Below are 14304 nucleotides of genomic sequence, written 5' to 3'. Positions count from 1 at the left end.
CCCTAGTGATATTCCTTTATCCAAAATTAACATGCAAATTATGATTGAACACAGAACAAACTGCATATTAAGAGACAGATTTAACCAAAACATCCCATATACTTTGCAGCAACCCATACTCCATACTTTACATGGAGTCATAAACAAGCAATCTTTAAAAGTCAGCCTCCCTCAAGAGATTTAAGCTCTCTGCTTTTTAAGATCTAGTCTCTGATGGATCAGTAGGAGTGTTGAAATATTGTCTTTATATTGAGTAGAGCACTTCTCCATAGTGTTGCGACTTTGAACACACCAATGCAAAGGACAAGGCTGAAACATTTGCAAGAATATTAACCCAGAAGTGTCAAGAGTCAACCTCCTCCAGAAGTCCCAGCATCAAAGATTTCAGTCTTCAGCCAATTAGAGTCGAGAAGAGTGGTGCTGGAAAAGCACAACAGGTCAGACAGCATCTGAGGAGCAAGAAAGTTGATGTCTCACCAAAATGGCGACTCTCCTGTGCTTTGGATGCTCCCGGACCTGCGTTTTCCAGCGCTACATTTTAAGACTCTTATCTCCAGCATTTACTGCTCTTTCTCCTTCAGCCCAGTCGATTCAATCCACCATATCAAGAATTGAGTTGAGGAGTTGATACTACAAAGTCTATAGACCCTGTCAACATTCCAACAAGAGTACTGAGGACCTGTGCCCCAGAACCTGCCATGTCACTAGTCAAGTTGTTTTAGTACAGCTACAACACTGTTATCTGCCCAATATGGAAACTTGCCGAGGTATATCCTGCATGCTAAAAAGGTAGGATAAATCCAAACGAGTCCCTCACTGTCCCATCAGTCTACTACTGATCATCAAACAAAAATGATGGAAGGTGTCTTTAACAATGTGTTAAAAAAGCACTTACCTGGTAATAGCTTGTTTATTGACATTGTTTGGGTTCCACCAGGGCCACTCAACTCATGACCTCAATACAGTCTTAGCTCAAACATAGATAAGAGAACTGAACCCCAGAGGTGATGTGAGAGCTTTTAACATCAAGGAACCCTAGCAGAACTACATTCAGCCAGAATTGGGGTAAAATTCTTCACTGGTTGGAGGCTTACCTACAGCAAAAGATGGTGGTACTGGTTTTTGGAGATTGGTCATCTCAGATCCAGGACATCTCTGCAGGGGTTCCTCAAGGAAGTGTTCTAGGACCAACCATTTTCAGCTGATTCATCAATGAGTTCCCTTATATCATAGTGTCAGATATAAAGATTTTTACCAATGATTACACAATGTTCAGCACCATTTGTGACTACTCAGATACTGAAGTAGTCCATGTCCAAATGCAGCAAGTCCTGAACAAGTTTGTATTGGCAGTGGCAAACATTTGTGCCACATAAATGTCATGCAATGACCACTTCCAAACACAGAACCTAACAATCACCCTTGATATACAATGGCATTATCACCACTGAATCCATCATTATCAATATCTTGGAGGTTAAATTGTAAATTATTTTCATTCAAACACAATACCTTAGCACAGTTCATATGATGCTCATGGTAAACTATGTTGAACTATGTTGTATTTTGTGTTGATCTTCAATGTAGAAGACTTAAAGAAAATCTTCCCATAGATACTTAAACATCAGCCTCAGCCAGACCTTAAAAGCTCACATTTCTGTCTTGTTGACATAGGCAGTTTGTCAACAAAATCATGAGGGGCACAGTTAAGGTGAAAACAAAGGTCTTTTCCCTAGGGTGAGGGATTTCAAAATTAGAGGACATATTTTTAAGCTAAAATGAGAAATACTTAAAAAGGGACCTGAGGGACAACTTTTTCCTCATGGAGGGTAGTTCATATGTGGAATAAACTGCCAGAGGAAGTGTTAGATGCAGATACAGTTACAATATTTAAACGACATTTGGATAGGTACAAATAATAGGAAAAGGTTAGAGGGATATGGGGCAAATGCAGGCAATTGGGACTAGTTTAATTTGGGAAACTTGGTCAGCATGGACCAAAGGGTCTACTTCTGTATGACTTTGAGGTGAACATAAAGAAAGAACTTAAAGTAAAGTAATCACCATCTTCGGAAAAAGATGGGGGAAGACTATTAGAACTAAAACGTTTGACAAATGTCCAGAGTCAGATGCCTTGCATTCTAGGATTGTAAAATTGGCTCTAGAGGTAGTAGATGCTTTGTTAACGTCTTCCAAAATTTCTCATGTCCTGCAAAGGAAACAGCAAATTGGAAAATAAGCATGTAACATTTTTATTCAAGAAAAGGAGTAGATAGAAAGCAGGAAAACTATAGGCTAGTTAGGGAAATTACTAAAATCCATTAAAAAGATTACATGCGTAATAGTGAGATTAGGCAAAGTTTATATAGCTTTGTGAAAGGGAAATAGTGTTTAAATTTTGAATTTTTTGATGAAGAAACACACAAGGTGGATAAATGGGAACTGACAAATATGGTGTACTTGGATTTCTAAAAGGCATTTGACAAGGGTGCCTCATTAGAATTTACTATACAAAATAATACTACATGCTGTTGGCGTTGCAGAGTAGCATGAATAAAGGATTAGCTAGCAAACAGAAAAAACAGTTTAGGGATAAAAGTAGAGTGCCACATGCATCAGAGTTTTGGCTTCAACAATTAACAATATCAATGACATGGATCCGGGGGCTGAAAGTATGGTAACTAAGTTTGCTGATGACATAAAGAAAGGCAGGAAATAAAGTTGTCAAAAGGAGGTGAAGAGTCTGCAAATGGATGTAGTTAGGGAAGTGAATGTGCAAACATTTGCCCGATAGAGTTTAATTTGGGAAAATGTATACTTGTCCACTTTGGCAGGAAGAATACAACATCAGCAAAAATCCTGGGCTTCCTGTTACATGAATCACAAAATTATAGGGATGCAGAATAAATGCTGGCCTAGCCAGCAATCCTGAAGGAAGTTTAAAAAGCTTCAGAATGCAGGAATAGCAAGTTATTTGGAAGGCAAAGGACAATTGGAATTTACTGCAAGGGAATTGGAGCATACAAGTTGGGAAGTTTTGCACAACTATACAAATACAGGGACACAATTTAAGAACAAGAATTATGTTTCTCTCAGAGTTGTTAGTCTGCGAAATTATCTTCCCCAGAAAGTTGTGGAAATCATGCCATTAAATTTATTCAAGACACGTTTGATAGATTTTTGATCGACAAGGGAGTCAAGGGTTATGGGGTAGACAAGAAAGTGGCATTGAGACCAAAGCTGGATCAGAGTCAAAAGATGTGGCACTAGAAAAGCACAGCTGGTCAGGCAGCATCTGAGGAGCAGGAGATTTGTACATAAGCTCTTCATCAGGAATGTGGGGGGCCCCAAGGAGGCTGAGAGATAAATAGGAGGGGGGCTGAGGGGAACGTAGCTGTAAATGCGATAGGTCGAATAAGGATGAGGGCTGATGGTGATAGGTCAGAGTGGAGGATGGTGCAGATAGGTGGGAAGGACGATGGAGAGGTCGGACAGTTCAAGAGGGCGGTGCCGAGTTGGATCTGGGATAAAGGTGGGGGAGAGGGGACATGAGGAAACTGGTGAAATCCACATTGATTCCATGTTTTTGGAGGGTCCCAAGGCAGTAGGTGAGGCATTCTTCTTCCAGGTGTCGGTGGCTAGAATGTGGTGGTGGAGATGGCCCAGGACTTGCTTGTCCTTGGTGGAGTGGGAGCGGAAATTGAAGTGTCTGGCCATAGATCAGTGGGGTTGCTTAGTGTGTATGTCCCAGAGATATTCTCTGGAATGCGGCATAGGCGGAGGAATTGGGAGTAAGGTGTAGTCTAGGTAGCTGTGGGATTCGGTCTGTTTGAAGTAGATGTCTGTGTTGAGTCAGTTGCTGGAAATGGAGATGGAGAGGTCCAGGAAAGGGAGGGAGGTGGCTGAGATGGTCCAGGTGAACTTGAGGTCAGGGTGGAAGGTGTTAGTGAAGTTGAAGAAGTGCTGAATCTCCTTGTGGGAACATGCGGTGGTGCCGATAAAGCCATCGATGTCGTGGAGGAAAAGGTGGGGAATGGTGTCAGTGTAGCTGCGGAAGATGGACTGTTCCACATACCAGGTGAAGGGGCAGGCATAGCTCGGGCCCATGTGGGTACCCATGGCTTTCAGAGCAAAGGGGTAGCCATTGGCACCTGCATGGACCTGAGCCATGCCTACCTCTTCATCAGGTATGTGGAACAGTCCATCTTCTGCAGCTATACCAGCACCATTCCCCACCGCTACATCAATGACTATATTAGCACCACCTCATGCTCTCACGAGGAGGTTGACCAAGTCAACACGGACATCTACTTCAAACCCATCAAATGCCACAGCTACCTGGACTCTCCGCCCACTCTCCCCTGCAAAAACACTACCACTTACTCACAATTCCACTGCCTATGCCGCATCAGCTTCAAAGGAGGATCAATTCCACTTCAAAACATCCCAGATGGCCTCCTTCTTCAAGGACTGCAATTTCCCCTCCCACATGGTCAACAATGCTCTCTAGCACACCTCCTCAACACCTCCCCCACTCCCAGTCCTCACCTTTCACCCAACCAACCTTCAGATACATATTATCCTCTGCCATGTCCACCATCTACAAACAGACCCCACCACCAGAGATACATTTCCTTTCCCACACCTATCTGCGTTCCACAGAGACCATTCTCTCTGCGACTCCCTTGTTAGGGTCAGCGCCCCCCCCCCCCCCCAATTAACCCACCCTCCACTCCCAGTACCTTCCATTGCCACACAAGAGGTGTAAAACCTGTGCCCACACCTCTCCCCTCACTTCCGTCCAAGGCCAAAGGTTACTTCCACATCCAACAAAGATTTTTCTTGCACCTCCACACATGTCATCTACTGCGTCTGTTGCTCTCGATGTGGTCTCCTCTACATTGGGGAGACAGGATGCCAACTTACAGAACGTTTCAGAGAAAATCTCTGGGACACATCAAACACCCCACCGCCCTGTGACTGGACACGTAAACTTCTCCTCCCACTCCACCATGGACATGCAATTCCTGGACTTCTTCCACTAGCAAATTCTAGACATCCACCTCATCTTCTGCCTTGGGACTTTCCAACCACATGGGATCAATGTCGATTTCACCAGTTTCCTCATCTCCCCTCCCCCCACCTTATCCCAGATCCAACCCAGCACCAGCCTCTTGAACTGTCCTACCTGTCCATCTTCTCACCTATCCACTCCACCCTAACACCATCACTCCTCATCTTAATCTACCTTTCACATCTCCAGCTAACTTGCCCCAGCACTATCCTTCTCCCATTTATCTCTCAGCTCCCTTGGACTCCCCACATTCCTGATGAAGAACTTATGCTCGAAACATCGACTCTCGTTCTCCTCAGACGCTGCCTGAATGGCTGTGCTTTTCCAGCACCATAATCTTTGACTCTGAACTCCAGCATCTGCAGTCCTCACTTTCTCCTACCAAAACCATATCAGTCATGATCTTACCGAGTGGCAGAACAGGGTTGGTAGATTAACAAATGGCCTAATCATGCTCCCATGTGTTATATTCAAGTCCCATATTCGTATGATTGAGGAACATGAGTAGGCCATTCAGCACCTTACGCCTGCTATCACACTCAATTTCATTACTGACCATTGAAAAGTGACAAACTATTATCAATGATGGCATTGTTTTAGCACCTACATAAAAATTAAAGAATTGCAACATACATTTAACTATACCTTTAACGATCTAAAGCACTCACAGCAGCAGTATAACTTAATTACTATAAGGAATTACATAAGGAGATATTAGATCAGATGAGTAAAAATGCAATCTCAGGTGGTAGGTTTAAAAGGAGTGACATAAAGTATGGATAAGGATTTCAGCATATAAGCTGAGATAAGGGCAAATTTGAACAATTTTAGAGGAAGAATCAGGCTTTCTTACAGATGGTACAAATAAGAGATCAGAAGCTCATCTCAGATCAAATATGACATCAAGACTACAAATCAACCAGATGAGTAGGTGACAGCATAGTCATAAAATCACTGGTCTAGTAAAAGCAGACACTCAAGCTAACAGGAACAGGAACAGGAACAGGAGCAGGCCATTCACCCCCCTTGAGTCTGTTTTGCCATTCAACAAGATCATGGTAGATATATGGCCTAACTCTACATACCTACCTTTGATTCATATATTTAAATTTGTTTGTTATGCAAAGGTATTATCTTTTTCAGATTTAAGATGAACAATGGATCCAGAATCCACTGCAGCATGTAGGAGAGAGAGTTCCAAACATCTACCACCCTTTGTATATAATTGCCTTCTAACAGCTCTCCTACGGTTTGGCCCACATTCTCAGATTATGCCCCCTAGTTCTAGAATCCCCAACCAGTGGAAGTAATTACCTTTAACTGCTACACTTCTGAAGAAGGGTCACTGGTCCTGAAATGTTGATTTCTCTCCACAAACGCTGCCAGTCCTGCTGAGGCTCTTCAGCAATTTTTGATTTTGTTTCCGCAGTTTTTTTACTTTTTGTCTTTATCTATCCTGTCTTTTCAAAGAACAAAACAGCAAAAGAACAGGCCTTTTGGTCCATCAAGAATGTGCCAATACATGATGCCTTTTTAAACTAGAAACCTTTTGTCTCTATGTGGTTGAAATCCCTCTATTCCTAACCTAGTCATACCTGTCAAGGTGCCTCTTAAACATCGCTAATGTTATTCACCTCCAACACCTCCTCTGGCAGCACATACCACCCACCACGTGAAACACATGTCTCTCATCTCCTTTAAACTCACCCCCTACCTTAAACCTATAACTGGCATTTCTACCTTGGGATAAAAAGACTCCGATTATCCATACTCTCCACGCCCCTCGTAATTTTGTAAACTTCAATCAGGTCACCTCTCATGCTTCAAAGTTCAAGTGAAAATAAATCAAGTTTGTCCAATCTCTCCTCACAGGTAATACGGTGGCTCAGTGGTTAGCACTGCTGCCTCACAGCACCAGGGTCCCAGGTTCGATTCTGGCCTCGGGCGACTGTCTGTATGGAGTTTGCACATTCTCCCAGTGTCTGCGTGGGTTTCCTATCGCAGGCCAGGTGAATTGTTCATGCTAAATTGCCCGTAGTGCTAGGTGCATTAGTCAGAGGGAAATGGGTCTGGGTGGGTTACTCTTCGGAGGGTCAGTGTGGACTTGTTGGGCCAAAGGGCCTGTTTCCACACTGTAGGGAATCTAATCTAACCCTCCAAACCAGGTAATATCTTGGTAAACTGTTTCTGCAACCTCTCCAAAGCAACCATATCCTTCTGGTAGTGCGGCAACCAGAACTGTACACAATATTTCAAATGAGGGTCAACTAAAATTCTATACAGCTGCAACATGACTTACCCATTTTTATTCTCTATACCCCAACTGATCAGTCAAGCATGCCATATGCCTTCTCGACTAACTTATCTACTTGTGTTACCACTTTCAGGAATTGCGAACCTGTATGCCTAGATCCCTTTATGCTGATACTACTAAGGGTTTGACTATTCACTGCAGTACTTCCCTCCTGCAGTAGATATTCCAAATTTCCTTGCATTTGTCCAAATTAAATCTATATTGTGCTGTGCCCTCTGGCAATCCTCCTCACTACCTGTAGCTTCCACAATCTCTACATTGCCCTCAAGCTTACTAATCAGGCATCTACATTCTCCAAATCATTCATATACATTACAAACAATTCTGTTAATATCTTTAAGACTTCCATCAGATCTATGATTTAGAGGTAAATGCAGTACTTTGCTCTTAATGATGATCTAGAGACATGGGTTTTGAATCTGAGTCTACCATGGCAGATGGTGAAATCTGAATTCAATAAAAATCTGGAAATAAAGTCAGAAAATGTAACCACTGTCAATTGTCTTAAAAATCCATTTGGTTCACTAATACCCTTCAGGAAACAAGATCTGTCAGTCATTCATACCCAGTTTAGCTTATATGAGACTCCATAAAACCCAAAAGGCTTATGGTTGACCCTTAAAAATGCTGGCCCAGCCAGTGACACCCACAGTTGAAGAATGAATACAAAGAAATTGATCTCTCCTCAAGATGAGAAATGGATTTGATAATTGGGGGCTAGATTTTAGTACAGTGACCATAAACACTGATTCAGTCTTTTCAGTATGCAATTTTTGGTCATCCAGTACTGGATGCCAGATAAGTAGTCTGACAATTTAGAAATAATAGAGGAGTTGGTGACATTGTCATACAGTCATTGGACTGAGGCCCAGGATAATGCTTTGAGAGCATGGATTCAAATGCCAACATAGCAGTTGAAGGAATTCAAGTTAAATTAACATGAAATTATAAAGCTAGTCTCAGCAAAAGTTGACTACAATGATTGCTGAAAAGCCTACATAGTTCACCAACATTCTTCACAGTAGCTTTCACTTTATACATTATGACCTAGATGAAGGAACTGAGGGCATTCTAGCTAAGTTTGCGGACAATACAAAGATAGGTAGAGGAACAGGTAGCATTGAGGAGGCAGGGAGGCTGTACAAAGATTTGGATAGGTTAGGAGAGTGGACAAAGAAGTGACACAAGGGGTACCAGTGTGGGAAAGTGCGAGTTCATGCACTTTTTTAGGAAGAACACAGGCATGGATTATTTTCTCAATGAGGAGAAAATTCAGAAGTCTGAAGTGCAAAGAAAGTTGGGAGTTCTAGTCCAGGATTCTCTCAAGATAAACTCACAGGTTGAGTCACTAGTTAGAAAGGCAAATGCAATGATGGCATTTACTTTGAGATGACTTGAATATAAAAGCAAGGATGTACTTCCAAGGCTCCAAGACTCTGGTCAGACCACATTTGGAGTATTGTGCACAGTTTTGGGCTCCATATCTCAGGAAGGGTGTACTGGCCCTACAGTGTGTTCAGAGGAGGTTCATGAGAATGGTCCCAGGAATGAAACGCTTAACATTTGAGGAAAGTTTGAGGACCCTGGGTTTATACTCGATGGAGTTTAGAAGGATTGGGGGTGGGGGTGATCTAATTGAAGTCTACTGATTACTGAATTGCCTGGACAGAGTAGACGTTGGAAAGAGGTTTCCATTGATTGGATAGACCAGGGGGAATACCATAGTAAAGGGAAAACTTTTTAGAGATAAGGATAAACTTCTTCAGCCAGAGAGAGTGGTGAATGTATAGAATTCATTGCCCCAGAAGACAGTGGAGGCCAGGTTATCAAGTATATTTAAGATGGAGGTAGATAGGTTTTTGAGGATCAAGGGTTATGGGGAGAAAGCAAGAGAATGGGGTTGAGAAACTTATCAGCTATGATTGAATGGTGGAGCAGACTAGGCTAAGCAGAATGGCCTAATTGCTGCTCCTATGTCTTATGGTCTGAGTAAATCTACTGTCTTCATCTGGTATCGTCTCCAGATCCAAAACAATGTGGTTGACACACAACTGCCTTCTGACATGACCTAGCAAGCCACTTAAGTGGTAATTAGGGTTTGGTAGCAAATTCTGGCTCTACCAGTGACGCCTACATCCCATGAAAACAAAAAGAAGTAAAGGAAAAAGATGGTTGTGAGTGGTGCTGGTTAGGTAGCATATATGAAAATCTACACTGTCCCTTAGAATGATACTGTAACTTGGCAGCACATAGATGAAAATAGCAAAAGAACTGATCCTTGGATGATACCAGAGGCAAAAGTGCCAAAGCAGGAAGAAAATCCACTGCTAATAATTCTCTGGCTCTAATTAGACAGAAAAATACAAGTAATAGTAGAGAGGCACGATGGAGATTTAACCATGTTGAACGCTGCAGACGGGTCCAAAAGGACGAGGGTAGCTAATTTACAATGATCACAGTGAAATATCCTGTGGTGACTGATTATCTTTTCAGTCAATTATGAAAAATGACAAGATAGCAAATTATGACTTTTACTATAATAAACATGTAAAAGGAATATTGCCGATACAATGTACAAGAGGTAGCTTGTACTCCAAACTACAGAAAGGGTCTATTTAACTTTTAGATATTTTAAATCAATCTGTTCAGACATGTTACAACAATGTCTGGGGTAGGTGGGACTTGAACCTGGACCTTCGAGCAGTTTGCCACAAAAGCTCTCCAATTTGACATTTAAAAAGGCCAAAAACCCCTTCATTGCTCACTGTGGCTCTCAAGTGTTGAAGAGTGTAGTGATGGAAAAGCACTGCCTATCAGGCAGCATCCAAGGAGCAGGAGAATTGATGTTTCGGGCATAAGCCCTTCATCAGGAATGAAGCTTGTGAGCCAAGGGGGCTGAAAGATAAATGAGAGGTGTGTAGGTGTGTGTGTGTGTGGTTGGGGGAAGAGGAGAGAAAGGAAGGGAAGAGAGAGGGAGGAAGAGACACTCAGGGGAAGATATATGGTCATGCGATAGGTAGATGAAGGTTGGGGTGAAGGTGATAAGTCGGAGAGTGGAGCAGCTCCACTCTCCTCTCGGACCTATCAGCTTCACCCCCACATTCATCTACCTATCACATTCCCAGCTACCTTCCCCCCAGCCCCCTCCCATTTATCTCTCACCCCTTTGGCCCACAAGCCTCATTCCTGATGAATGGCTTGTGCCCAGAAACGTCGATTCAACTGTGCTTTTCCAGCACCACACTCTTCGACTCTGATCTCCAGCATCTGCAGTACCCACTTTCCCTTGTGTCCCTCAACTGGACATTTCATTCTTCAGGAACCAGTCCAAAAGTTGTTCACAGCTGCTGATGACTGCTTGTTTTTCCAGCCAGTTATCCCTAGGCTGTCTTCTACAACAAGGGTGACCCCAGAGATCCTTTCACTCAACCAAAGCTAGGCAAATTTTAGAGATGCATAAATCCTTCCAAATTGTTTTCTCTACAATTTGAGCACTAGCTCTCACCTGCATTTCCATTTCATTTATCCAAGGGGTGTGGGCATTGCTGATTAAGCAGCACTTATTCCCCATTCCTAACTGCTCTGGAAAGGATGGCAGCCAGTACACCTACAGGGCAGTGAAGCAAGGGAGTTCAATAATTTTGATCCAGCAACAGTGAAGAAACAGCAGAATGACTCCAAGTCACAATGGTGTGTGATTTGCAGGGGAACTTGCAGAGTGGTGGTGCTCTATGCATCTGTTGCCCTCGTCTTTCCAGGTTTTAGAAGGCATGGGCTTGGAAGATGCTATTGAAGTAGCCTTGGTGAAGAGCAATAGGTTACCTCTATCACTTTCTCAGATTCCTGCAGACTGACCCATTAGGTTCAAGGATATCTTAAGACAATCTGGTAAGCCATAGCTTTCTATGGTTTGTTCCTTGCTAAAAGTCCAACTCCATGGCAATAACATCAGCCTTGTAACAAAGGTCAAGATACTGATTACCTACCTTATAAGCTCGCAACTCCATTTTATTTCGGAATAAGGAGACATTAAAAACCTAACATTCCTAAGATCTCTCTGATAGTGTTGAAGATTAACAGGTGCAAACATCCTACACCCCAGCAAAAGCTCCCCTTTAACAACCAAATCATCCAAGTTTGTTGTGAGGCAGATTTCAGAGCAGGTCTCATGATTCCTTTAAATTAAACAGATAAATAACCTTTCAAATTCCATATTTATGAGGTCTCACCATGCCATCAGAAGATTAAAAGTCATCACCAAACTGACAGGTTTCCAAAAACACTACTCAAAACTAAGAACTTTCCATAATTTGGAGATGTCAGTGTTGGACTGAGGTGTCCAAAGTTAAAAGCACACAACACTAGGTTATAGTCCAACAGGTTTAATTGGAAGCACTAGCTTTCGGAATGCTGCTCCTTCATCAGGTGGTTGTGGAGTATACAACTGTAAGACACAAAATTTATAGCAAAGGTTTACAGTGTGATGTAACCAAAATTATACATTGAAAAATGCCTTGATTGTTTGTTAAGTCTCTCGTCTGTTAGAATGACCATGTTAGTTTCACTTCTTTCATATAACACCAATTGTTACAGTTAACCTGAGAATGTAACTTTTCAAAAAAAGTTGCATATGAAAGAAGTGAAACTAACACGGTCATTCTAACAGACAAGAGACTTAAACAATCAAGATATTTTTCAATGTATAATTTGATTACATCACACTAAACTTTTGCTATAAATTCTGTGTCTTACAATTATGTACTCCACAATCACCTGATGAAGGAGCAGTGCTCAGAAAGCTAGTGCTTCCAATTAAACCTGTTGGATTATAATCTGATGTTATGTGAATAAGAACTTTCCACGTCTTTTAACAATGAATGTGCTAAACACAATATATTTAAATCAACCTTTCCTCCCGGCTCACTGGTTCACAATTCACATCAACATTCTTACACAGATTAACCCATTACCACTCAACAATCCACAGTTAGCATTGAAGTTTGACATATTTGGGTCATTAACATTCTCTCTCAAGTAAATAAGAACTTGCTTTCCTGCTAGTGGCTTTGTGTTCACCATTATCACAGAATATCACCTTTTATACTTTGCAGTTTTCCAGTATTCTTCAATGATTATACAAATGGTAGTCTGGGTAACTTTAAGTACCAGCGTGGTTCTTGATAGAGACAATCCCTATGATTATTGATTATTCCATTAGCCAAAAGCTGTACATCAAGACAAAGTCGTGTATTACAACTCCTCTTCTCATGTCCTGTCAGTATGTCCTTTAGTTCTTCTTTAGAACAAAACATTACATTGTCAATAGGGCACTAACTTTTAAACACAGTTAGTAAACCACTTTATTCAGGTTTTATGTTTGGATTTCCTTGCTCTTTTCATGGCTGTAGGCCTTTTATTCTCTAGGTCAGTAAAGAAATTCTCAGTGAAAATAAAGTCTCGGCCAGCCAAACAGCTGAATCATTCTCTTCCTGTTAAATCGTAGGTTCTTCTTCAGCTGCTTTAAGCATTTCCTGAAAATAACGTAGCTTGAGCTCAGTTTCATTTGGCTTAAATTTAAATTCTCGTTCTGGTCAATCTGATACTTCAGTGCCTTTTTAATCTCAAAAGTCTGGGTTTTCCAATGTTCAGACACCATTTGAGTCAAACCATTCTTCTTCACAATAGATTCAAAGTCAGGCAAATGTTCCTCCAAGTCCATTCATCTTGCTCTTACTTCCTTATCTTTAACAACTTCAATGGATCTTATGGAAACCCCTGGAGGCAGCACATGGTCTCCAGATAGATCGCTTCCTAAGATAAGGTCAACATAAATTAATAGGGAATTTTGGTACCACTCCCATAATAACACCACTACATACTAAAACGCAGTTTAAAATCAATCTGTTCAGACAGATTGCGATCCACATAATGGAACAGAAACACAACTTCCATCATTTTTACTTAACTTTCTGGAGACAAAATAATGCCTTTCCTAACTTCAAAGACTAATCAGCCTCCCGTTCTTCCATGAGTAACATTTTTTTTTGGTCTCTATCAGCTAAAATTTGAATAATAGAAGATTTTATATTTGAAGATGAAATTAAGATTTTATTCAATCTTTTATGCTCTAATTTGTAAGCACTGTAAATGCAATAGATGGTCAAGGTCTGTCACAAGCATCAGTGGTACAGTATTTTCAATAAAGACATTCAACATGCTTACTAAGGCCACTGGTTTTTACATGTCTGATGCCAAATGTGTGGTCACCTGAATTATATTCCTTCCCTTATTTTGTTTTTGACTATTAATGAGCTTCTGTTTTCTCATGTCTCTTACATCCTCATTGAATTATTACTATGTTCTCCATCACTTCCGTCTTCGGGTCTCATGTAGCTGGCTTACAAATCAGTTGCCTATGTAATTGTAGGTTAGATTATAACCATGGCTAAAAATGAGTTGCTGGAAAAGCGCAGCAGGTCAGGCAGCATCCAAGGAACAGGAGAATTGACATTTCGGGCATAAGCCCTTCTTCAGGAATGCGATAGGTGGAAGGAGGTCAAGGTGAGGGTGATAGACAGGAGTGGGGTGGGGGCAGAGAGGTCAGGAAGAAGATTGCAGGTTAGGAAGGCGGTGCTGAGTTTGAGGGATTTGACTGAGACAAGGTGGGGAGGAAGGGAAATGAGGAAACTGGAGAAATCTGAGTTCATCCCTTGTGGTTGGAGGGTTCCTAGGCGGAAGATGAGGCGCTCTTCCTCCAATCGTCGTGTTGCTATGGTCTGGCGATGGAGGAGTCCAAGGACCTGCATGTCCTTGGTGGAGTGGGAGGGGGAGTTGAAGTGTTGAGCCATGGGGTGGTTGGGTTGGTTGGTCCGGGTGTCCCAGAGGTGTTCTCTGAAACATTCCGCAAGTAGGCAGC

General features: G+C 41.9%; 1 protein-coding gene across 2 annotated transcripts in view; it reads right to left on the bottom strand.

The window, feature by feature from the left end:
- LOC140453339 (importin subunit alpha-7) overlaps positions 1 to 13859 on the bottom strand; it is a 98688-nt gene extending 84829 nt beyond the window's left edge. For both annotated transcript variants that reach the window (XM_072547884.1, XM_072547885.1), the window contains exon 1: positions 12484 to 13859. The gene's annotated coding sequence lies outside the window, so the exon portion shown is untranslated. The remainder of the gene's footprint in view (positions 1 to 12483) is intronic.
- Between the last annotated feature and the right edge of the window lie 445 nt (positions 13860 to 14304).

The sequence above is a fragment of the Chiloscyllium punctatum genome, chromosome 27, assembly GCF_047496795.1.
Source record: "Chiloscyllium punctatum isolate Juve2018m chromosome 27, sChiPun1.3, whole genome shotgun sequence".
In the NCBI taxonomy this organism is placed as follows: domain Eukaryota; kingdom Metazoa; phylum Chordata; class Chondrichthyes; order Orectolobiformes; family Hemiscylliidae; genus Chiloscyllium; species Chiloscyllium punctatum.
The sequence above is the reverse complement of the archived record's forward strand: the minus strand, read 5'-3'. Positions and strand labels throughout refer to the sequence as shown.